General features: G+C 42.1%; 1 long non-coding RNA gene across 1 annotated transcript; it reads left to right on the forward strand.

Annotated features, from left to right (window-relative positions):
* LOC123334502 lies at positions 1–25,181 on the forward strand. The gene is made up of 3 exons (XR_006552492.2): positions 1–137; positions 12,620–12,786; positions 24,637–25,181. It is a non-coding gene; the product is annotated as an uncharacterized LOC123334502 (long non-coding RNA).
* The last annotated feature ends 406 nt before the right edge of the window (positions 25,182–25,587 follow it).

The following is a 25,587-nucleotide window of genomic DNA, read 5'->3' on the forward strand; positions in this document are numbered from 1 at the left end:
CCAATGAGTCAACTCTTCACATGAGGTGGCCAAAGTACTGGAGTTTCAGCTTTAGCATCATTCCTTCCAAAGAAATCCCAGGGCTGATCTCCTTCAGAATGGACTGGTTGGATCTCCTGAAACCCAAGTTCCATAAGGTAATAATCCTTCCTATGTTCTCTGATATTTTCTGTTCTATCCTTTTCTAGTCTATCCTATTCTGTCTGTTCTGTTTCATTTTTTAAATGCTTGTCTGGACTCACTAAATTGTTCGTATGACCGATGACGAGCAGGTCACAAACTGCTGCTGGAAAAACACTGCTCTAGGGCGCTGGAGCTTTGCACTCACAATTCCTCAACTGACTGTTTCCTTTCATGTCATAAATCAATGTACATATAATTTGTTGCCTGCTATAACTGTCGAATTGGTTTCCTATCCAGGCTTTTTCCTCCTATCAAATCTTTTTCTTCCAGCCAAGTGTATAATAATATAGGATATATTGTTTTGGACACCCTGGAAACATGTCTAAATCGTTTGGTACTTCATTCTAAAAAGAAAACCTATAAAACTGTAAAACCTACAAATGAGGATCCTGGATCAGAATGCTTTAGGCTGTAAGTAATAGAAATCCTGCCTTAAGCTGTCTTAAATAATACACAATTATGACATCTCAAAGTGAGGAAGTTCAGAGCTAGACTTGGTTGACTCAGGGGCCTACTGATGTCACCCGGGACACTGGTTCTGTCCACCTCTCTGCTCATCTCCAGGTTGGCTTCATCCTCAGGCTGAAGATGGGCCCAAAGTTCCAGGTAGCACACCCAGGCACAACTCATCCAGAGGAGAAAGAAGGTGATTCTCTTCCTGTATTTCCTTTATGGAGACGCTCCCTACAGATGTCCTGCTGTACCCTGCTGGCCCTCATGAGGGTCACATGTCTTTTTTTATATCAATAACTGGCAAGGAAGATGTGATGACCCTTAAATCAATTTAGAGTCAAAAGAATCACCTGCGCAATTAAATTAAACTTCCTAAATTTATCTTCGATTTCTCCATTTTTCTCATCTCCACACCTAATTTGATACTAAATCTGGATGATTCTTCCTTTAACTATGTCCAGTATCAGAAGACTTCTCACTGTCTCCTTGGCTTCCACCCTAGTCCACGTCACCATCATCTCCTGCCGGGATATTGCCATAGCTTCCAAGTTGATTTCCTTCCTTCTTGACTTTACCTTCTTTGATCTCTTCTCAATACAGAGTAACCTTGTTAAAACAGTAAATCAGGTCATGTCACTGGTCATGCTCCTCTAATTTGAGACTTTGTACCAAGAGCCAGACATGGAGGAGTAAATGAAACAGACATGGGACATACCTTCTATTGAGGGATGCATGCAAGCCAATGAAATAAGTAAACTATGGAGTGGAGTAGATGGTGGTAAGAGCTGTGGATAAAAATAGACAAGTCCCTCCCATAACGTGGTTTATATTCTAATATACTTGAAGGACCTGGCACAGAGCAAGCCTCTGATATGTGATAGCTACATTAGTTCCCTTTTCATTGGAAAGTGACAGGAAGCTAATTCATACCAAATTGAGCAAATCAAGCGAAACACAACAGCAGGCCCAGCTCCAGGACTCAGAGTTTCCAACATCATCAGAAGCCAGTTTCTGTCCACCTTCCCTTCATGCTTTTCCCCACCCTGGTTTTATTCTCACATAGATTCTCACCAAGCAGGGCGATGAGGGACACCATGGCTCCAACTAACATTTACTTTCCTAGCAACCTGGTAGGAAGAGACCCCACCATAAAGTTCTAGCCACATTTTGAACAATACAGCCCCAAATAAATGATTAACCTGAATGCCAGTTTCTTTATCTGTGAATTGAGAGCACTAGCAATAATACCTATTTCACAGATCACCGTCAGGAAATTTTGCCTAATGTTCCTAAAGGCAGCTTGCACAGGACTTGGCCAAAAGTGCACACAATAAATATTGACTCATTAATTTGTTCTCTGGTATGCAGGCGTTGATCATAATTTCTGCTTTAGAGGGCTGCCAGAAATCAACAAGTTTTATCAGTGCTTAAAATGAGTACTTTATCGTGCATTATCCCGCCCTGTGACTGTTTTATGAGACTGGTTTCCCCAATTGTATTGCAGTGTCCCCTGTGAGATGAGATACATAAGAGATGAATTGGTTATATGAAAACCTAGGTTCAGATTCTGTTCTGCCTCTTAAACTTGTGGGATTTTATGCAACTGATTACCTTCCATGAGACTTTGCTTATTTATAAAGTAAGATGGAGATACCTGCTTCTCTGGGGTTGCTGGACAGGCAAAAGGAGATGGTATTTATTATTTCCCTGGCACCATGGTAAGTTCAATACACAGTAGCTTGAAGCTCTGAGCTTAGGATAATGTCCCCCACACAGTAACTATTCACTAAATCCATGCTTGGAATTAAATGCACATTATACACCCTCAGGTTTGGTGACTCACACCTGAATTCTTGGGGCAGCTCCGCTTCAACAGAGTTTTGCAAAAACATTCTTAAGAATTTCCTTGGACGTGAGTTCTGAGCAGTTCAAGACACTTCTTTGGTTTAATAACTGTCCCCAAAGATGTTATTTTACCCTAGTTCTTCTTAAATTGTGTCCCACATCAATAATTAACTTTTCCTGCCATTTGTCTCATATATAGCATGCTATTTTCTTTTTTCTTAAGTAAGCTAAGAGGCTGTTTCTAAAGGACCCCAGGGTGAGGAGGAAATGTATTCATGGTCTGGCTTCTGAAATCGTGAAAGGGTGGCTTTGAAAGGGGGGAGAAAGTGATACGATGACATTTAAGGACAGCATGTAACCTGTGTGTGGAAGGGGCTGGTGTCATCTGGTAAAAAAGCAACACTGATATTTTGGCATCATCTGGTGATACAGTTATCCTCTCCATTCACTAGGTTTCTCTTTTTGTCTATTTTGCTTTATTCAGAACAAAACAAGTATTTGTTGAGCCCGTATTCTATACCAGGCTGTGTGCTGGATGTGGGGACACTGGAGCACAAGGCTCAGCCCCTTCCTGAAGAGACTTGCAGTGCTCAGAGCGAGGGTTGCTGGTGGATGTGGAGGGAAGGGGGTTCTCATGGAAGAAAGACCTGGAGTAAGGATGCTGGGCACATGTCGGGGTCATAGAACACAGCTGTGTTTTGGCTGGAGTCTACAGACTGCAGGAAGGGGAGTATAAGAGATCAGATCAGTCAGGAGGGTGGGACCATATCACATGTTAGGAGTTGGGACTTTCACAATAAGGATCCTACGGCAGGGGTGTCAGAAACCATCCGTTGCCCGATCAACACTCCGGCTGTTGCCATGATGAAGCTGAGCAGAGGAGGAGCCATGGCTGCCTCAGCTCTTCAAGGACAGCTGGTCTAACTTGGGATGTAAGAGGGGTGCAGATCCTGGGACGCCTGAACCAACCATTGTGAGCCTACTCTGGTGGTAAAGGACAGTTTGGTCATTTGGATGTGGAAGCAGTCAGTAAATAGAACCTGGAAGGTGTATGCTCTGACTGGGATAAGAAATGGTTCATCGTGCAGATGTTCACCACTTGGATGGCCTAGAGATCCTACTTCACAGATGTGGCAGGGCAGAACCTCTGCTGACTTCTTTATGAAGAAGTATATCAAATGTTGACAATGAAAAACCCTGTTAAAAAATCCCATCTACCCAGCCTCCCTCTCTTTAGGCTAATAAGGAATTGTCTCTATTTGACTAATCCAGGCAATGAGGCTAAAGTGAAGTCGCTCAGTCATGTCTGACTCTTTGCGACCCTATGGACTGTAGCCTACCAGGCTCCTCTGTCCATGGGATTTTCCAGGCAATAGTACTGGAGTGGATTGCCATTTCCTTCTCCAGGGGATCTTCCCGACCCAGGGATGGAACCCAGGTCTCCCGTATTATAGACAGACGCTTTACTGTCTGAACCACCAGGGAAGGAAATGAGGCTAAGAGATGTTAAATGACTGTCCTGAAGTCACACAGCTTCCATGGGCCTTGTTGGGAGCATGAAGCATCTCCCAAAAGCACATCTTTGATATGGCTTTGTTCTAAAAGAAAGGGTCAATATGAGTTACAATAGGATTTTTCTAATCTAGTTGACCAATATATTTCATAAATAAGGACAACCACAAATATTTTAATATTTCTTTTAATATATTTGCACCTAGATCAAAGGATAATAATCTAAACAGAGAATGTTTAGATTTCATTCATTCATAAGCATCCATTACATAAAAAGCATGGGGCTAGGATTCTTCAGAGAAGAATATATACTACATGAATATATACTACATGCTTTCTCTTCTACTTGTATGTACACTAATATAATCCTAAATTGAGTTCTGTATTCCATCAAGGTAATAAAATCTATCCATTTTGACATTGAGCTGCTCGTTATCCAATTTAAAGCAAAAGGTTTTTTTTTTTTTCCAATTAAGACAGTTTTTTAAAAGTAGTTTTAGATTCACAGAAAAATTAAGGGTAACGAACAGAGATTATACCCTGTTCCTCTATGTGCATAACTTCTGTACCCCACCAGAATGATACATTTGTTATAACTGATTAACCTACATCACTATTGTTACCTGAAAACTGGGTTTTCCTCTGGTGAGTTTTGAGCCAAAAGACGCAACCAAGCCAAAAATCAGGAAAAAGACTTGCAGCAAGTAAGAACACTGAGGCTCTTTCTTAAAGCAGTGTCTTCCTGAACAGCAATATTGGGGAAGTTTTAAGCTAAGGTACATCCATATACATGCAGCAGCTTGGGAGGTCCACAGAGTCCGAGGTTGAGTTGATTGAAGTCACAAGGATCAGAAAAGATCAAAATTGTCATCCCTTAGGTTCAGGATGATCTGGTGGTTGAAGCTTCAAGCTAACCTTTACCATTGGAATAGAACTGGGAATCTTTACAACTAATTTATTATCTTTGCTGCTGTTACTTCTCTTGCCTGATTGCATTCTTTAGTCCCCTTAAGGTTATTAATTACCGAGACCTATTCAAGGGCAAGCATTGAGGCTTAGCTCACAAAATGACTTATGCCCAAAATGACTTCTCTTACGTCAAGAAAGCCATATGCCTAGTTCTCTTGCTCTGGGAACCCCCTATCATATCTGCCTACATTATCACTCAAAGTTCATAGTAAACATTGGGCTTTACTCTTGGTTTTGTCCAGTCTATCAGTTTGAATAAGTGCATAAAGACACATATCCATCACTATGGTATCATATAGAATATTTTTCCTGCCCTAAAAGTCCTTTGTGCTTCACCTATTCATACCTCCCCAATCGCAGTTCTTGGCAATCAAAGGTCTTGTTACTGTTTCAATAATTGTACTTTTTCCAGAATACCATATGGTTGGAATGATATAGTATGTAGCTGTGATAATGTGATTCATAATAAATAATATATATTTGGTCTTCATTGAGTTTCTATCACTGGGCTCCTAAAACACTTGGAATTCACTAAGTCAGAAGAGCAACAAAGGGGTCTTTTGTTACGTCAGTGAGATGACCTGTGGACTGCATCTGAGACTGATTGCCAGGAGAACAACCATGGGCTTAGAGAGTCGGGGCTGTTAGTGCCACCCCTGACCTCCAGGGAGGGGAGAGGGGCTGGAAATTGAGTTCAGTCACCAATGATTTAATCAGTGGCTCAGTGGCAGATGATTTGATCATTCATACCTATATAGTGAAGCGTCCATTAAAAATTCCTGTTGCTCCACATAATTACCAACATTTGCTGCTGTTAGGGTTTGATCATTCTAAAAGGTGTACAAAATTTTATCTGTATCTATATGTTTATGTATCTATTTATTTCCAATGGTTTAGTGGCAAGAAGATAAACCTAGGAATCTGACTAATGAGGATCCCAGCCCCATTACTTCCTAGCCATATGGCCTTGGAAGCCTCTTGATGAAGGTGAAAGAGGAGAGTGAAAAAGTTGGCTTAAAACGCAACATTCAGAAAATGAAGATCTTGGAATCTGGTCCCATCACTTCATGGGAAATAGATGGGGAAACAGTGGAAACAATGTCAGACTTTATTTTTTGGACTCCAAAATCACTGCAGATGGTAACTGCGACCATGAAATTAAAAGATGCTTACTCCTTGGAAGAAAAGTTATGGCCAACCTAGATAGCATATTCAAAACCAGAGACATTACTTTGCCAACAACGGTCCGTCTAGTCAAGGCTATGGTTTTTCCAGTGGTCATGTATGCATGCGAGAGTTGGACTGTGAAGAAAGCTGAGTGCTGAAGAATTGATGCTTTTGAACTGTGGTGTTGGAGAAGACTCTTGAGAGTCCCTTGGACTGCAAGGAGATCCAACCAGTCCATTCTAAAGGAGATCAGCCCTGGGATTTCTTTGGAAGGAATGATGCTAAAGCTGAAACTCTAGTACTTTGGCCACCTCATGCAAAGAGTTGACTCATTGGAAAAGACTCTGATGCTGGGAGGGATTGGGGGCAGGAAGAGAAGGGGACGACAGAGAATGAGATGGCTGGATGGCATCACTGACTCAATGGACTTGAGTCTGAGTGAGCTCCGGGAGTTGGTGATGGACAGGGAGGCCTGGCGTGCTGCGATTCATGGGGTCGCAAAGAGTCGGACACGACTGAGCGACTGAACCGAACAGAAACTACTTAATGTCTCCATTTCCTAAGTGAAAGAGGAGTGAAAAAGTTGGCTTAAAGCTCAATATTCAGAAAACTAAGATCATGGCATCTGGTCCCATCACTTCATGGCAAATAGATGGGGAAACAGTGGAAACAGTGGCTGACTTTATTTTTCTGGGCTCCAAAATCATTGCAGATGGTGATTGCAGCCATGAAATTAAAAGACGCTTACTCCTTGGAAGGAAAGTTATGACCAACCTAGATAGCATATTAAAAAGCAGAGACACTGCTTTGCCAACAAAGGTCCATGTAGTCAAGGCTCTAGTTTTTCCAGTGGTCACGTATGGATGTGAGAGTTGGACTATAAAGAAAGCTGAGCACTGAAGAATTGATGCTTTTGAAGTGTGGCGTTGGAGAAGACTTGAGAGTCCCTTGGACTGCAAGGAGATCCAACCAGTCCATCCTAAAGGAGATTAGTCCTGGGTGTTCATTGGAAGGACTGATATTGAAGCTGAAACTCCAATACTTTGGCCACCTGATGCAAAGAGCCGACTCAGTTGAAAAGACCCTGATGCTGAAAAACATTGAGGGCAGGAGGAGAAGGGGACGACAGAGGATGAGATGGCTGGATGGCATCACCGACTCAATGGACATGAGTTTGGGTGGACTCCGGGAGTTGGTGATGGACAGGGAGGCCTGGTGTGCTGCAGTTCATGGGGTTACAAAGAGTCAGACACGACTGAGTGACTGAACTGACTGAAACAGGCCATGGTAATGGAAACCGCATAGCATTTTGAAAATATTGAATAAAGCAACATATGTAAAGCACACAGCAGTGTCCAGTCACATAGCAAGCATTTAGTGAATACAATCCTTGTTTTCTCCCCTTGTAAAACATATGGTTCTGGTCATGGTCATCTCTCTCTCTCTCTTTTTTTTTTTTTGGTAAAGTACCTTGTATTATTATTTTTAAATTAATTAATATTTATTTATATTTATTTTTGGCTGCTCTGGGTCTTTGTTGCTGCTTGCAGGCTTTCTCTAGTTGCTATGAGTGGAAGCTACTCTCTAGTTGCAGCGCTCAAGCTTATTGCCGAGGCTTCGCTTGCTGGAGAGCACAAGTTCTAGGGTGTGTGGGCTTCAGAGTTGTGGCTCATGGGCTCAGTTGCCTTGTTGAATATGGACTCTTCCCCGACTGGGGATCCAACCCATATCGCCTGCATTGGCAGGCAGATTCCCAACCACTGGACCACAAGGGAAGCACCTGGTCAACTCTCTTTATTATAACCACACTTCTCTATTATCTTACCATTATCTCCTGTCAATTACTAACATGGCTAGACTTAACCTTCTGATTTTTCAGGATATATTTTTAACTTTATTTACAGAATAATGATGAACTTAAAGCTATTGCCTTTTGTTTTACTAGGGGCTACACAGCCCATAGAATATAACTTAAAGCAGTATAGAAACTAATATTACCTGCTCATTTCATGTAATGTTCTTTTAAATGAACTAATGATCAAATTCTCCAATTTGAAGAAACTTGTAGATTATTAAAAACATACCAAGTAATAACACATTGCCCTGATGGTTTACAGATTCCATGCTTAGATCACCTATCCAGAAACATTAGAACTGAGACTTTTAGGTGTCTGTTTCTAAATGTGATATCCTTCAAAGGGAGATTATTAAGCTGTTTCACATTAGGAATGTAGCACATAAATAAGTTATGCCCACATGCAGAATGCTTCCCATACAAGAACTGCAAGAGACCTACCAGAAACATTGCAAAACTTCCATAATTATAACAAAGCACTGGAACAAGCAATGTTGGTGGTATAGGAAGGGGGAGCAAGGAAGGAAACAGAACTTAGAGAACTGGTTCAAACCTCAGTCAAAAGAATTAGGAAACTGGAAACTTAATGGTCCAAGCAAGATTTGCCTTTGTTTATTTCTCAAATAAAAGTAAAGGAAACCATAAACAGTGGGAAAATTCCTTCCACCTCCCCAAAGGGAGATAGAAGGGGCCTAGAAAGGCTGTCACCCAGATTTATAAATAAGAAACTGAAACAGAGCCAGTTTTCCTGCCATCAAAATCTGAGCTCTTTCAGATGTAGCTAAAGATGGGCACATTGAGCTAGGACAACTTAAGTTTAATTCCAGAGCAAACACATCAAATGCTTGGTTATCTTTATCCTGCTTTTCTGTTATTGCCGTAAATGATGTAAATAGTACATTCTCTTCTTTGGGAAGAATAACAGGAGTGACTGTGGTTTGTTTTTTTAACTCTTCTGTTTGTGTTGATACACTTGACCAAGGAGAAATCTGCTGAACATGTCATGTGTAAGCGATTCAACGTGCAGCTTGAGGCTGCAAGTTGCTTGAGGAGGAGGACCATTCTGGTGCTCTTATTTTTAAATCCTTTGGTTTCTAGCTTGTGGATATGGGGGAAGGGTCCACAGAACCTGGCTTTCAAAAGAGAATTAGGGAAGGGTTCCTAGAGGCCTGAGACTGACCTCATCCTAAGGACCACAGAGAGCTGTTCTCACCGACTGAAGGAGACAAATTTAGATGTGGAGTCAGAGGAAGGGCCCTCCCTCACTGTACACCTCTCAAGCAAATTGCAGAGAGAAGGTGGTAATGAATCCTTCAAGGAAATCCTTTTGTGAATGTTGACATCCTAGGTATGATAACATCCTGTATGCATTAAACATTTAGACTGTCTTCCACTGACATTTCTGCCTTGTTCCAGTATGTGACTAGCTGTGGATCCCGGGACCACCATGGTAGCAGATGGACATCCTTCCTTCCCTTCCTCACCCCTCAAAACATCTATCTTTTGGGCTCTTCTCCTTCCATCTCTACTCTTCTTTTTCTTCCTCCTTTCCCTCCTTTTCTTGCTCACTCATCAAATTCAGCATTATCATCCACTGTTTTTCACTTAAGATGCATCTTCATAATTGTAGACCGTCGTTGTCCAATTGGACTTTAGAGTGGTCTTAACACATCAATAGATCAATGGCAGTCAAAGCAACTGTGATGAATTAGTCATTTAATTCAGTCATATTACCACTTCTGGTGGCAAAAAGAATAAATTGTGCCATAATACTACTAGTATTACCTACTAGGATGTTTTGAGACCCAAGTGCCAGAGAGACAATGTGCTAGGTATCTATATATATCCAGGCCTCATATCACCCGACTGACTAGCTACAGTTATTCCTATATCACATATGGGAAAACTGTGGTTTAGAAAGAAAAATGAAGTCACTTACCAAAGTTGCACTTGCCCAGCTAGTAAGTGATGGACCCAGGTTTGAACCCAATAATTTTGATTTTTCAACTTAGACTCTTAATTATTATGCTCTGCTGAGTTGCTTCCTCTAGGGAGAATAAAGGGCACCATTCTTTTCTTATTCCCTTGAAGTTTCAGTTATTTTGTGTTCAAAGATCTTGTCACATCAGTTTTTTTCAGTAAGGTCTTGTGGACTTCTAGGAGTCTGAAAAGTTGCCTCAAAGTCCTTTAATTATGAAAAAAATCCTTGTTTGGGGATGTAATTCCACGAATCTTTTCAAAGATTTTCTTTGACTTAGTGATCTTTTTATTCAACTCAACATCTATAATTTAATACTCTGCTTCAGCTTCTTCTAAATGTTCCATACACTGTAATGAATGTTAGGACAAAAACAGGAAGAAAATTCAGGATCTTAAAATTGTTTTCTTTATAAAAGGCGATGAGTCAGACTTGTAAAGTCCACAGCACAAAAGTTCTTAATAATGCTAATTCTGTGGAAGCAGTGCATACCACTCTCTTTTATGAAACAAAACTTCCTTTAGATGTTTGTTCTATTTGTGGCAGATTTTCCAAATTTAGAGTAATGTTCTCATTCCTTACTGATGTGTGGGTAGAAGCTTTATTGAGTCAAAAAACCATGACAGTCCCATATCTATCACTGGGAGATCTTGAGTAAGTCACTGAATTCTTTTAGAACAAAGGCTGATATAGTGAAGGCACCTCTGGACCATCCACCTTTCCCCCTCTACCCTGTGTCCTGGGGTCTTTATGGACCATCCCAGTGGTTCCCTTGCCTACTGACTTCCTGTTGGGTTCAACCAATGGGAGGCCAGGGTCTTCCCAACCCAGGGATTGAACCAGGTCACCTGCATTGCAGGCAGATTCTTTACCATCTAAATCACCAGGGAAGCCGGTAGAAGATCAGAGGAAGGCATATTTATTTGACTGGCTCCCTTCTTGCTAGCAGTGTGTGGCAACTGCCACATTCCTCTCTCAAAGGTCATTGCCTCTCCTACAACCACAGCTTTTAAGTTCCAGGGACCACACCCTCCCTTTACCCTTCCTCTCCCAGATCAGCAATGGCTTCTGGTCCATGTTAACCCTATCTGCACCCTGATACAAAAGATACAGGTTTAGGTAAACCCTAAAGTTTCTTCTAAGTAGTATCCCTTTTCAATAGGTTCTAGAAAGACCTTTTCTTTTGAGAAAGGAGATGATTGTAATGCTTAATTGACAGAATGTGTTCTAATAGGAGCTAGCATATGTAAATAAGAGGATATTGGACTGGGAGTCAGAGGATCAGCATGCTACTGAACAGGATACAACCATCTTCCTCTTTTTAAAAAAACTGGTAAAATACACATAACATAAAAATTACCATCTTAACTATTTTAAATTGACAATGACATTAAGCACATTCACATTATTATACTACCATCACTACCATCTGTTCACAGAACTCTTCATCTTGCAAAACTGAAGCTCTGAGGTTTTTAAACAATTAATATTTTTCCTGCCCCCAGCTCCTGGGAACAACTGTTCTATTTTCTGTCTCTTTGAACTTGGTGAATCTAGGTACCTCATATAAGTGAAATCATACAGTGTCTTTTTTTGTGACTAATCTATTTCACTTGGTATAATGTTCTGAGTTCATCCATGCTGAGCATGTTTCAGAATTCCTTTCCTTTTAAAGGCTGAATAATATTCCATTTTGTGTATATGCCACTTTGTTTTCATCCATTCATCCATCTATACACACTTGGGGTACTTCTACTTTTTGGCTACTGCAAATAATAATGCCATGAATATAGGTATTATGGATACCCAACACTGGATACCCAAATGCCATGAACATTTGGGTATCCAATACCCAAATATCATCTTCCAGTCGCTGTTTCCAATACTTTTGGATATATACCCAGAAGTGCAAGTGCTGGATCATATGGTAATTCTGCTTTTAATTTTTTAAGGAACCAACATCTTGTTTTCCATAATGGCTGCACCCATCAACAGGGCATAAGAGTTCTGATTTACTCTGCATCCTCACAAATCACTTGCTATTTTCTGGTTTTGTTTTTTTTTTAATAATCATCCTATAGCTATACAACTTTGAACCAATATTTGTTTAGTACCTATTCATCCATTCACTGGGTTAGATACTGGGAATATCACAGACAGACTCTGCTCTAATGGACCTTATAATTCTAGAGGAAAGAGCAGACAAAAACAAAAAAGTGAAATAAAATAATTACAAATCTTGTGAAACACTGTAAAGGAAACATAGAGATGAGACAGAAAATGATGGAAACTTACTTATGGGGGGAAAAAACCTTCTCTGAAGAAGTAACATTTAAACAAAGATATGGAAGAGGAAAGAAAGAATATAGAAAAGAGCAGACCAAGCAGGTGATATGAATGTGCAAAGGGCTGGAAAGAGCTTGGAGTTGTAGAGGGAGCAGCAGTGTGGTGGGGGTGGGGGGAGCTGGGCCAGGCACAGAACTGGAGAGGGCACAGTAAGGGCCTTGGTGTTCAGGTCCTTATAAAGCCACGTTTTAGACCTGAGATTTTGCTCAGTGTTCAGTATGAGGCCATTGAAGTTTCCCTGGGAGAATTGCATGCTCTGAACTTTGGACTAAACACTGACCTAAGCTTCTGCTCACCCCGTGTCTTCCCAGGAGCCCTACCAGCTTTGGGGCTGTGGGTCACTGGCTGCTGGAAGCTGCGTTATGCAAGGTTAAGGACTCATGCCCTGGAGTCAGAGATAGTTGGATTCAAATTCCAGTTCTACCAACCTACTCACAGTGTGACTTTAAAAACTTTACTTACGTCCTCAGAGCCTCAGGTAAATGGTAGTTTCTTCATCAAATTTTTAAAAATAAATGAGAAAATATATGTGAATCCCTTAACACAATGCCCAGCATACATTAAACTTTAATACACATTAGCCATTATAGTCATTCATTTAACAAGTTTTTATTGAGAGCCCATTATGTCCCTGGCTCTGAGCTAGATGAGAGGGGTAAAAAGGTGAGACCATTGTCCTGGTTTTTAGAAGCAGTGGCACATCTAATTATAACACAGAATGCTAAATGCAATGGGAGATGTATGGGTAGGATATTATAAATGCACAGAGAAAGTGCGTTCAACCTAGACTGGAGATGGGGGGACAGAGGAGTTGCCCAGAACAAGTGATAACTGAGCCATGTCTTAGAGGTGAATTGAGGGGAGTGAAGGGCATATGGACAGAGAGGACCACATGAGTGATAGCAGAGAGACAAGCAGCAGCATAGAGTGCAAGAGGGGAGCATGCTGCAGTTTAGGGGCTGCCAGGATGTTAAGTGTTGGGATAGGAGGCTCAGGAGAGCCAGATGGGGGCCAGATCAAAGAAATTCTTGCATAATAGAACTTGGAGCTGATCCTGTAGGCAATAGTGAACCATTAGAGGATTTCTAGCAGTTTAATGCTCTGTCCAGATTTGCGTTTTAGATAATTCATTTTTGGCATGTATGGAAGATGGATGTAATTGGGAAAAGAATGAAAGAAAGGACAAGTAGGAGGCAATTCAGTAAACCAACAAAGAAAGAGACAGTGTGAATGTGAATAAGGTCATTGAACATAAGGATGGAGAAGATGAGGCAGATTTTTTAAACATGAACTCCTTATTGCCAAATTCAGACTTAAAGTGAAGAAAGTAGGGAAACCACTAGACCATTCAGGTATGACCTAAATCAAATCCCTTATGATCATACAGTGGAAGTGAGAAATAGATTTAAGGGACTAGATCTGATAGAGTGCCTGATGAACTATGGATGGAGGTTCGTGACATTGTACAGGAGACAGGGATCAAGACCATCCCCATGGAAAAGAAATGCAAAAAAGCAAAATGGCTGTCTGAGGAGGGCTTACAAATAGCTGTGAAAAGAAGAGAAGCGAAAAGCAAAGGAGAAAAGGAAAGATATAAGCATCTGAATGCAGAGTTCCAAAGATTAGCAAGGAGAGATAAGAAAGCCTTCCTCAGTGATCAGTGCAAAGAAATAGAGGAAAACAACAGAATGGGAAAGACTAGAGATCTCTTCAAGAAAATTAGAGATACCAAGGGAACATTTCATGCAAAGATGAGCTCGATAAAGGACAGAAATGGTATGGACCTAGGAGAAGCAGAAGATATTAAGAAGAGGTGGCAAGAATACACAGAAGAACTGTACCAAAAAGATCTTCACGACCCAGATAATCATGATGGTGTGATCACTGGCCTAGAGCCAGACATCCTAGAATGTGAAGTCAAGTGGGCCTTAGAAAGCATCACTACGAACAAAGCTAGTGGAGGTGATGGAATTCCAGTTGAGCTATTTCAAATCCTGAAAGATGATGCTGTGAAAGTGCTATACTCAATATGCCAGCAAATTTGGAAGACTCAGCAGTGGCCACAGGACTGGAAAAGGGCAGTTTTCATTCCAATCCCAAAGAAAGGCAATGCCAAAGAATGCTCAAACTACCGCACAATTGCACTCATCTCACACGCTAGTAAAGTAATGCTCAAAACTCTCCAAGCCAGGTTTCAGCAATACATGAACCATGAACTTCCAGATGTTCAAGCTGGTTTTTGAAAAGGCAGAGGAACCAGAGATCAAATTGCCTACATCTGCTGGATCATCAAAAAAGCAAGAGAGTTCCAGAAAAACATTTATTTCTGCTTTATTGACCATGCCAAAGCCTTTGACTGTGTGGATCACAATAAACTGTGGAAAATTCTGAAAGAGATGGACTCCTTCTAGCTTAATGACCCCTACCTACACTCCTTGGGCAGAGTGATTCTAGTATTATGTGACCCATATTTGCCAAACACACCTAATTAGACCAGGGGTTACCATAGCTAACCCTCAAAGAACCACAATCCGTAATCTAGCCAAAATCCAGTCATCTTCTCTCTAGAATTTGACTGGCAAGTACAGTGCCTGTAGTGAGAGAGCCATGGAAATCAGACATTTGAGGCCCAGTTTTTCCAGTGGTCATGTATGGATGTGTGAGCTGGACCATAAAGAAGGCTGAGTCCTGAAGAATTGATGCTTTTGGAACTGTGGTGTTGGAGAAGATTCTTGAGAATCCCTTGGACTGCAAGGAGATCAAACCAGTCAATCCTAAAGGAAATCAACCCTGAATATTCATTGGAAGCACTGATGCTGAAACTGAAGTTCCAATACCTGATGCAAAGAGCCGACTCACTGGAAAAGACCCTGATGCTGGGAAAGATTGAAGGCAGGTGGAGAAGGGGGATGACAGAGGATAAGATGGCTGGATGACATCACCAACTCAATGGACATAGTTTGAGCAAGTTCTGGGAGATGGTGAAGGGCGGGGAAGCCTAGAATGCTGCAGTCCATGGGGTCGCAAAAGGAAGCCTGGCATGCGGCAGTCCATGGGGTCACAAAGAGTCAGACATGACTGAACAACTGAACAACAGCAAAGCGTCAGGATGGGAGATGGCCCACGAAACGCCACATACAAGTTGAAGTTCTGTGAAGGGCAGAAGCCATGAGAGTGAGAGGATGCTGAGCTGCTGTGTAAAGAACGGGCAAATGCAAAGAGAAGCAATGATGAAAACCCTCTGTGTGTGTGGATGTGCAAGGAGAGAAAAACAGTTACCATGAGGTCTGACTACACTTCCTTGAGATCCTATCATACTTCTTCATGATTCTTTTTACCTTACCTTGTTTGAGGGGCTTATTCTGTTCTTTGTAACCAGTAGACTGATCTAACCAAGTTCATATTCCAAGACCCAGAAGCTAAAATAACACCAATGCTGATATTAATGTTGGCTTAGTCCCTTGGGGCTGCTATAAGAAAAAATACTGTAGACTGAGTGACTTAAACAACAAAAGTATATTTCTTACCATTCTGGAGACTGGAAGTCCAAGACTAAGGTGTTAGCAAATTGCCTGGTGTTTGGTGAGGACCTGTTTCCTGGTTCATAGACAACTGTCTTCTCACTGTGTCCTCGTGTGCTTGGATGAGTGGGAGAGCTCTCTGGGGTCTCTTTTATTAGGCTACTCAACCCGTTCATGAGGGTTCTGCTCTTATGATGTAGTCACCTCCCAAATGCCCCACTTCCTAAGACCACCACATTCAGGGTTAGGATTTCAACATTTGAATTTTGGAGGCACACAAACAGCCCATAACAAAGATAACACTATTGACTTAACAAAGAAATATTAGTCATATTCCCAGTTCACATATAAGACAGCTGAGACAGGTGTTTGGAAAGGCCTGTGGTTCCACAGCTGGCCAGTGCAGGGCAGGATTCAAGAGTGGGCAGTCTGGCTCTGGAGCGCTTAACCTCTATGCCATTCCATCCCATGTGATTCCACACGCCTGTTCACCCATGCTTGGGGCGCTGAGGCTGTGGCTGTTTGTTGAGAGCTCGTTACAGGGTGCTGACGAGGTAAAGAGTCAAGGCTCCCAAAACCACGCAGCAGGTTGTAGGCTGCCTTAAGATACAAAGTGTGTGTTGTATGAGGGTTAGCAAAAACAGCACAAATGGCATTTCACTCTCCCTCTCCACGCTTCTGCTTTGCAGTATCTTTATTCATTTTCTACCCATCATCTGACCTGCAAACCCATGATCTCTCAAGCATACTGAGAATAAGTGTGTGTGCATGCTCAGTGGCTAGGTTGTATATGACTCTTTGCAACGCCATGGACTGTAGCAAGCCAGGCTCCTCTGTCCATGGGATTTTCTAGGCAAGAATTAAGTGGGTGGCCGTTTCCTACTCCAGGGGATCTTCCCAACCCCGAGATCCAATCTGCCAATCTGACCCTAACAGTATTAAAACTCGGGTAGTTGGTTTTCAACATGAAGCGCAAGTTGGGCCATATAGCGACAAACTGCCTCACGCATGGGTACACAAATCGGGCAAGATCTGTTTCTTATAGAGGCACTTACTTTCTGAACCTGTTGTTCATTCACTAAGTCGTGCCCAATTCTTTGTGACCCCATGGACTGCAGCATGCCAGGCTTCCCTGTTCTTCACCATCTCCCAGAGTTTGCTCAAACTCACATCCATTGAGTCAATGATGCCATCCAATCATCTCATCCTCTGTCACCCCCTTCTCTTCCTGCCTTCAGTCTTTCCCAGCATCAGGGTCTTTTCTAATGAATCGACTCTTCACATCAGGTGGCCAAAGTATTGGAGCTTCACTTCACCAACAGTCCTTCCAATGAATATTCAGGGCTGATTTTCTTTAGGATTGACTAGTTTGATATCCTTGCTGTCCAAAGCACTCTGAACTTAGCAGCCACCAGTTTTTAGATTTATAAATTGAGAGCTACGGTTAACCAGCTCAGATGTTAGCAGGGTTTTTGTATCCATTACTAGCCTCACAGACAGACAGACAGACACACACACACACACACACACACACACACACACACACACATCAAATAAGGACGAACTAGGCGAGGGGAATGATCAACTCCTGTCTGACAGCGCTAGTTCCATAACTAGTTAGAAAAGCCCATTTTTTCCTGAGGTATCCATAACACTTTCTGCTGTTGCTATTTTTTGTGTTTTTTTTTTACAAGAAACGGAAATAGAATCTCAAAAAAATATGACATTAAAGAGAGAAGATGGAAATTTCTTTCCAAGATTTATAATGAAGAGATAGGCTCTCCATGTAAATAATGAGCCCAGCATTTCTATGAAGTGAAATGAGGTCAGTCATTTGTAAAAGGTGTGTTGTTTCATACTGCAGCAGCTCCTTGGGCCATTGAAAATGCAGTACATGGCCATGAGTTAACGCTTGTACAGGACTGTATATCTTTTAATCCAGCCTGAAAGTCAGCCCTGAAAGCAATGCATTTAACAGAGGACATCAGTGGCTCATGAACGTTCAGGAAAAGGAGAGACCTGCTGACATGAATGTTCAGGAAAAGGAGAGAATGCGAACAGAGGCTTTCTGACTTTTTAAAACATTTCTTACAAACAGTGACAATGAAGGGAAAAGACCATTCTGAGACACAAAGAGCGAAGGAAGTCCTCAGCTTCTCCCAGTGTAGTTTCCACACTTCTCTGGCCCCAGTTGGCTTTAAGATAGAACTTCTGAAGTGTTGTGATGTCCACAGCCAGTCCAAGCTGCGTAAGTACAGCCTTAAAGACAACTTCCCCGGCAGTCCAGTGGTTAGGACTCCATGCTTCCACTGCAGGGGACATGGGTTTGATCCCTGGTCTGGGAACTAAGATTCTGCATGCCACATGGTGCAGCCAATAATAAAATTACATACAACTTTTAAGAGTCATATTATGGTCCCAGAGTATCATGGCTCTTACCTGTTAACCTTCAAGCCCCTAACAATACTGAGAAGTTTCTTGGGAACGGGAAATGATCAGCGATGGGACATTCAGTGTGGAATTGTGGGCCAAGCACAGCTTAGTTCCCAAGAGTCTTACTTTGAAATCGTGACTGCACGACTTGCCAGTTGTGCATGGCGATGGGTTTGTCGCTGGAACTGGCTGAGCATCAACATCCTTGTCTATGAAGTTCACCAGGCATTATTTATCTAGCACACATTGGTGGCTCAGATGGTAAACGTGCCTGCATTGCAGGAGACCTGGGCTCAGCCCCTGGCTTGGGAAGATGCCCTGGAGAAGCACATGGCAACCCACTGCAGTGTTCTTGTCTGGCGAATCCCATGGACAGAGGAGCCTGGTGGGCTATAGTTCATGGGGTCACAAAGAGTCAGATGCCACTGAGCGACTTACACTTTTCGTTTTTCACTCTTCATTGTTCCTGGAGCCAGGGTATAGCATCGCCCTCAGAAAGTGTGCCCTTGTGATCTCAAGCTCTGACAGGAAAGCTTCCTGGAGAAACTATGAGGATTTGAGCTTAGAGAGGGGAGGTTCCTGAACACTACAGGAGGGTTAACTAGACATCAGCTCTTTTACTATGAGCTGTTGATACAACGGCTGTTCCTGGCTATCACATGATGGTCTGTGTCAGAGCAGGCTCCAGGCATCCTTGCCTAGATCAGATGTGGAGCTTGGGTGTCCCCTGCCTCCTGGAGGCTGCAGCCTACCCTGACCCCCTGTGTTATTGACCATTAAAAACCTGGCCTCATCATGAAACGTGGCCAGTTCGAGCTGGTTCTCTGAGGTGGGTCACTGAGAGGTGCATCCCTTGACCCAGGGGGGCAGGTGCAAAGCCCAGCCAGTCATGGGCCCCACCACAAAGTCCTGGGCCATCTGTTCTCAGGAGCCAGAGTTGGCTTGGTGTTGGGGAAGCACAAACAAGGAAGGCCTGACCTCTTAGAGCCTACTGCCTAATGGTTTGTTTTCATGTGTGGTGGGGTTTGGGGCTGAGAGGCGGGTGCTGATAAACAGGCATTGAAGAAGCTGTTAGGCACGCAGACCCCAAGTCAGACTGCTTGGGTTCAAACGCCTCCATTTCAATCAGGATGGCCCTGACTGATTGTTGTGAGGATTAAATGAATGAAAATATACACAAATCACTTAGAACAGTGCCTGGAATGCGTAAACACCATGTTAGTAATTATAACAGTGTTGAGTCTTACTGAGAGGGATGTCAGTGTGGTCTAAGGATTAGCGTGTGTTCTCTGAGGGGGAGCCACTCAAGCAAGTCATTCAAGAATGAGTAGAAGAGGGACAGTTGGGTAGCGCTTGCTCCAGAATATAGGACTGTCCAAGGGGTGGCATTAAGGGCACTCAGCAGAATCATTTTGGCTGTTGTCGTTTTGTAGAAACAATGTTGTGAGATGAGTACCCTCCTGGTGCGGGACACCGTGTTGGAGTGATGGCTGTCTGAGTATCAGTGTCCTCATCTATAAAGAAGCTCACTACTCGGGAAGAGAAGATGAAAGATATGGAAGCAAGTGCATGACTGAAGGCTGTAAGGACAGCAAGGAAGAAGCAGTTACTCACTTGGGGTCTGATTTAATAATAGCTTCAAAGAGGAGGTGATGGTGATGGAGGTTGCCAAATGGGGAAGAGATGCTTCATTTTGAGCCGAGGGCACAGACCTATGACTTGAAAAGTAAAAGTTGCTCAGTCATGTCCGACTCTTTGCGACCCCATAGACTATACAGCCCATGGAATTCTCCAGGCCAGAATACTGGAGTTGGTAGCCTTTCCCTTTTCCAGGGGACCTTCCCAACCCAGGGATCGAACCCAGGTCTCCCACGTTGCAGGTGGATTCTTTACTGTCTGAGCCACAAGGGAAGCCTGACCTATGACTTAGGTGGCACATTTAAGGATTAGTGAGCAGTTTCAGGTGACTGGAGCAGGAAGCGGGTAGGAAATGTGCAGGTGGAGTGTGGGGCAGGCTTGGTTAGAGAGGGACTTGGAAGCCAAGTCCAGATGTCTGGATTTTATCCTGGAGAGAGTTTAGAAAGAAAGCTCTGGCAGAGGTGTGGGGAGATGAACTGATGGTGAGGGAGACAGGAAGCAGAGAGAAGAGTCAGGAGACTGTTGCTATTGCCCAAGCAAGACATAGTGAGGGACTGAACTCTGGGCAGAGAGGGCAGAGTGAAGATGGGAGAATGAAAACCAGAGGTTGATCCCACAGGCTTGGTGACTGGGTGACTGTGGGATGCCTCCTGATGGGGTGACTCAGTGAATGGTGGCTCATTCCATAGTGCGGAGCAGGGTCTCGGTCACCCTGGGGAAGGCTGGCCCAGCACAGACCAGAGAGAATGGACGCCTTCCAAAGGGCATAGCTGTGCTCACTGAATTAGTTATCTGTTACTGTGTAACAAATTACCCCCAAGCTTACTGTCTTAAAACAAATAATCTACTTTCTCGATATGCTGTGTTGTGCTTAGTTGCTCAGTTGTGCCTCTTTGTGACCCCATGGACTGCAGGCCTCCAAGCTCCTCTGTCCATGGAGATTCTCCAGGCAAAGCTGAGGTCTGTGCCCTCGGCTCAAAATGAAGCAACCAACTGGAGTAGGTTGCCATGCTCTCCTCCAGGGAATCTTCCCAACCAAGGGATCAAACCCAGCTCTCCCCCATTGCAGATGAATTCTTGGGAGCATGTATACCAGGCAAGTGGGATCACTGGGGACCATCAGAGGCTACCCTATATTATTTGCCTTGTGGGAACACTACCCAGTATTGCTAGTGCTTGATTTTTCAAGAAAAGTTGAAAAGTCAAAATTTTTACATGAAATCTTCTCATTTTAAAATACTGGCCTTTAATTTAAAAAATTTTAAAAATACTATTGAATAAAGCAGATCTCTCAAACACGGCCTGTGCAATGCTGTTATGAAACCACCATTACAGAGACCACAGTAGAAAGAGCATATTGGAAGGGAGGGGACAGAGGTTTCCTTTGTCCTTTTATTTGGAAAGCCAAGTCATTGTTAAAATGGTGGGTGCTTGAGAAGTACAAATGCCAATCATTTGATCCAGATAACTGTATTTATATAAATTCTCCAGTCATATTGGTAAAAGTGACTAGTTTTCATTAAAAGCAAGCCTTTGATTCCTGATCTGGCAGCTGCACATCTATATAAAATGAGACACTTTGACATCCTCGGCTCTGAGCTCAATTGGACAGGTGGTTTCCTGCACACTAATGGAACAGAAAGACAATTGAGTGCTATTAGATAGAAGAGGACGTTCTCACACACAGGAAAACAGCTTTTTCCTTTGAAGAGAAAAAAAAAACATGATAAAGAACAGAAAATGACTGACAGAATCGGAGCTTCCCAAATGTCAGAAGAGCTGTTTCAGCTACACTCTGGCCTCTGTTAGGGAAGATTAGGATAGTTTTTAGACAAGTATTGAACATACCTTAGCATTAGCTGACTCAGGGAGCAATTTGCTGGTAAAATAAGCCTGCTCTTGGAGGATGTCAAAAAGCTAAGATGCAGCTTGGGTTTTTTATATTTAAACACAGCAAACAGTTTGATAAAGCTTAACTTATACACATTCACTGAAAACATTTATAGGCAGGAAAACTTTAGTGTAAAGCCCCCCCTTGCTCTGTCATTCAACAAATACCTATGGGGTACATACAGGTGCTGGACGTGGGAGGTGTTGGAAGAAAGACAACCAAGGCCACTTTTCCCCATTGCTCTACAGACTGGAGGACAAAGTAGATATTAATCTAATAAGTAAAATATACTCTGTTGCACATGGAGGAAGAAGAGGCCCAAAGGGAGCTTCGCCCCCTGGTGACTTGGGAAGACTCCCATAGGACCAAAAACTGGTTACAGGTCACCAGTTCAAGGTGGTGAGGTGAGAGCAGACTCTGGGTTGTTAACCATGTAAATGGTAATTAGGAGTTATCTTTTACACAGTTCCAACCCAACTTTGGGTTTCCTTTTCACTATCCAAAAATTATAGCACAGGTTGAAAAAAAGACAGCTCATAGTTGTAGTACAGCCAAAACGTAGAAAATGAAAAGACAAGGTCCTACTGTGTAGTACAGGGAACTCTATTTCATATCCTATGATAGGCCATAATGGAAAAGAACACGAAAAAAGAATGTATGCATATGTGTAACTGAATCATTCTGCTGCACAGTAGAAATTAACACAACATTGCAAATCAACTCTAAGTAAAGTGTGTAAATAAGTGTTAGTTGCTCAGTTCATGTCCAACTCTTTGTGACCCCATGGACTGTAGCCTGCCAAGCTCCTCTGTCCATGGAATTCTCTAGACAAGAATACTGGAGTGGGTAGTCCTTCCGTTCTCCAGGGGATCTTCCTAACCCAGGAATTGAACCCGGGCCTCCTGCAATGCAGGCAGATTCTTCACTGTCTGAGCCACCTGGGAAGTCCCTCAATCAAATACCTTTTTTAAAAATGTTGAAGATTACTATTTCCTTTTGTTCTTCCCCCATAAACACCAGGAATGACAATTGTGTCATTTCTTTTAATGTTCTTTTAAAAAATCTTTATCCACCAGCCTTTGGTAATGTATTTTAAGTGCAATGTATTTAATTTGGTTTGGAATTCTGTTGCCTTTCCTTTTGTATTATAACCTAAGACCCTCATTTTCAAATTTCATCATTGCTATTAGCTAGCCTCACGTATTTACATTTCAGCATTTTCCTCATGGCTTGAACCTTGCTCCTTCTTCATTTGCCTCTGGGATTCATCTCCATGGAATGCCTGATAACTCATCAGCCAACCACAATGATCAGTCCCTCAGTCCAGGGGCCTGGAGAAGGGACTGAGGTCAGACGTGACTGATCTGATGATCCCAATGGAGCCAGTGACAACAAACATTTTAGATGTCACAAAAGATAATTGGTGAGAATTAATATTGGTCTTTATACATAGACATAATCTAAGAGTTTTAAGTAAAAAAAAATAAAAAATTTACAAAGCCACACAATATTTGGCCACTCTATCCCCCCATTTAATACAATGAAATTTAGATTTTTACATCTGGCCTTGTTCAGCAGTCTTGGCAAGTAACTGCAAGTTAGAGAATCCAAATGTCATAAATGTTGCTTTTATAACGTATCCCATTTGTGACCACAGATTTACCTTTCTCTTCTTGCAATACATATCATATTATTAAATTGTGTGCATTTTATAAACACACATGAGATTGGTGGTGGGAAGTCAGCCAAGAGAAAATGAGTTCATGGGAAAATCTATTTACTTTCAAAATTTTGCTGGAGCTAATTTGCAAAGAGAATAACCCACATGTAGATTATTGAGGGTTAGCTGTGTAATCTCTGAATAGTACAACACTGGGTAATGATTCCTGTTGAGAGATTTTCTTTCAGTTTCTGTATTTCAAGGATTTTACATATATTATCTCAAATTCTTACAATAAATGTATGAGGTGGTTATGATCATACACATTTTCTAGATGGGGAAACTGAGGCCCACAGAAGCTAACCTGCCCAAGGTCATAGAAGTGTTATGGGTAGAGCCTAGACTTGACATACCTGGGTTTATCTACTGCACAACATTGTCTCCTTTGTCCATCCATTCATCTGTTCCGTCATGATTGTACTGTACGAAGACCTGCCTTGATTGTGGGATAGTATCTGTAGGTAACAATTAACAAAACCATTCAAAGGAAGAACAAGTAAGAGGTTAACATCTTGATTGTCAACAGTTCAAATGGCAAAGCATAAAAGGAAAGGATTACTTAGCAGAGGCCAATGTCTATATAAGAAGCAATCATTTTCTAGAATCAACGATCTCTAGTCAATAGATGACAGTCTGCCAGAACATCCCAGCTGGGTCTCTAAGTCACAGCTGTGACATCTCTCTCTCTGTGTGCTGAGCTGCTTTAGATGTTAGTCTAAAACAGTGACTTTTCTTTGATATGTAAAGTTCAAAGGAACTTTGTTATACTGGAGTTTACTTACAAGTTGAATAATAGCATACAGGTAAAAAGAGTTCTGGGTTGACTGGTAAGCTGTGGCTCCACCCAAATAGCAAATATTTGGGCTTAATCAGGAAACCACAAAATGACAAAGTAGCAATGAAGGGAAATGGACTGCCCAGGAGTCTGGAAATGGACTTTGATGCCCTTTGGTTTTATTGTATAGTCAGCCAAGACAAATAATAACCAAAGAAGTAATATTTTATCTCCAGGGCTTATGTGCAGGCTAGATAGGAATTCCACTCATAAAAAATACAGCCCTCAGAATTCTTCTGAAGAGGAGAGATCCCACCAATTACTTTTTATTATTGTTATTATCATTACAGGCATACCTCATTTTATTGCAATCCACTTTACTGTGCTTCGCAGATAGAGAATGGAATGGCAACCCACTCCAGTATTCTTGCCTGGAGAATCCCCTGGTTGGAGGAGCCTGGTGAGCTACAGTCCATGGGGTCACAAAGAGTCGCGCACGACTGAAGCGACTGAGCATGCACGCACATGCTTCGCAGATACTGTGTTTTTTATGGATTGAAAGTTTGTGGCAACCCTGGGTGAAACAAGTCTACTGGTATAATTTTTCCAACAGCATTTGCTCACTGTGTGACTGTCACATTTTGGTAATTCTTACAATATTTCAAACTTTTTATTATCATTATTATTATTTGTTATGATGATCTGTGACTGGTGATCTTTGATGTTCCTACCGTGATTTACTGAAGACTCAGATGATAACATTTTTCGCAACAAAATGTTTTTAAAATAAGGTATGTGCAAACCTTTTTTTTAGGCCTAGTGCCATTAGGTACTTAATAAACTGCAGTATAGCATAAACATAATTTTATGTGTGCTGGGAAACCAAAAAATTTGTGTGATTTGCTTTATTAGTATTTGCTTTGCTGTGGTGGTCTGTAACTGAACCCTCAATATCTCTCAGGTACTCCAGCATTACTGTTATCATCATCATTATTAATTTTAAAACAGAAAAGCTGTTCACATCTATCTTACTCTTACCACTGCTGTAGAAAACCTTTCCCTTCAGTAGATTAAGAATGGAGATGTTCCATGAGTTCTAGGCTAGGGAAATATGGAGGGAAGAATAAAGAACTCCCCCCGTCCCCCACCAAAGATGTCCATATTTTAATCCCCAGAACTTGTGAATAAGTTATCTTACATGGCAAAGGACTTTGCAGATGTGATTAAGGAGAGATGCAGGAGACCCAGGTTCAATCCCTGGGTCAGGAAGATCCCTTGAAGAAGGGAATGACAACTGCCTG

This window comes from Bubalus bubalis, chromosome 7 (genome assembly GCF_019923935.1).
Source record: "Bubalus bubalis isolate 160015118507 breed Murrah chromosome 7, NDDB_SH_1, whole genome shotgun sequence".
NCBI classification, from domain to species: domain Eukaryota; kingdom Metazoa; phylum Chordata; class Mammalia; order Artiodactyla; family Bovidae; genus Bubalus; species Bubalus bubalis.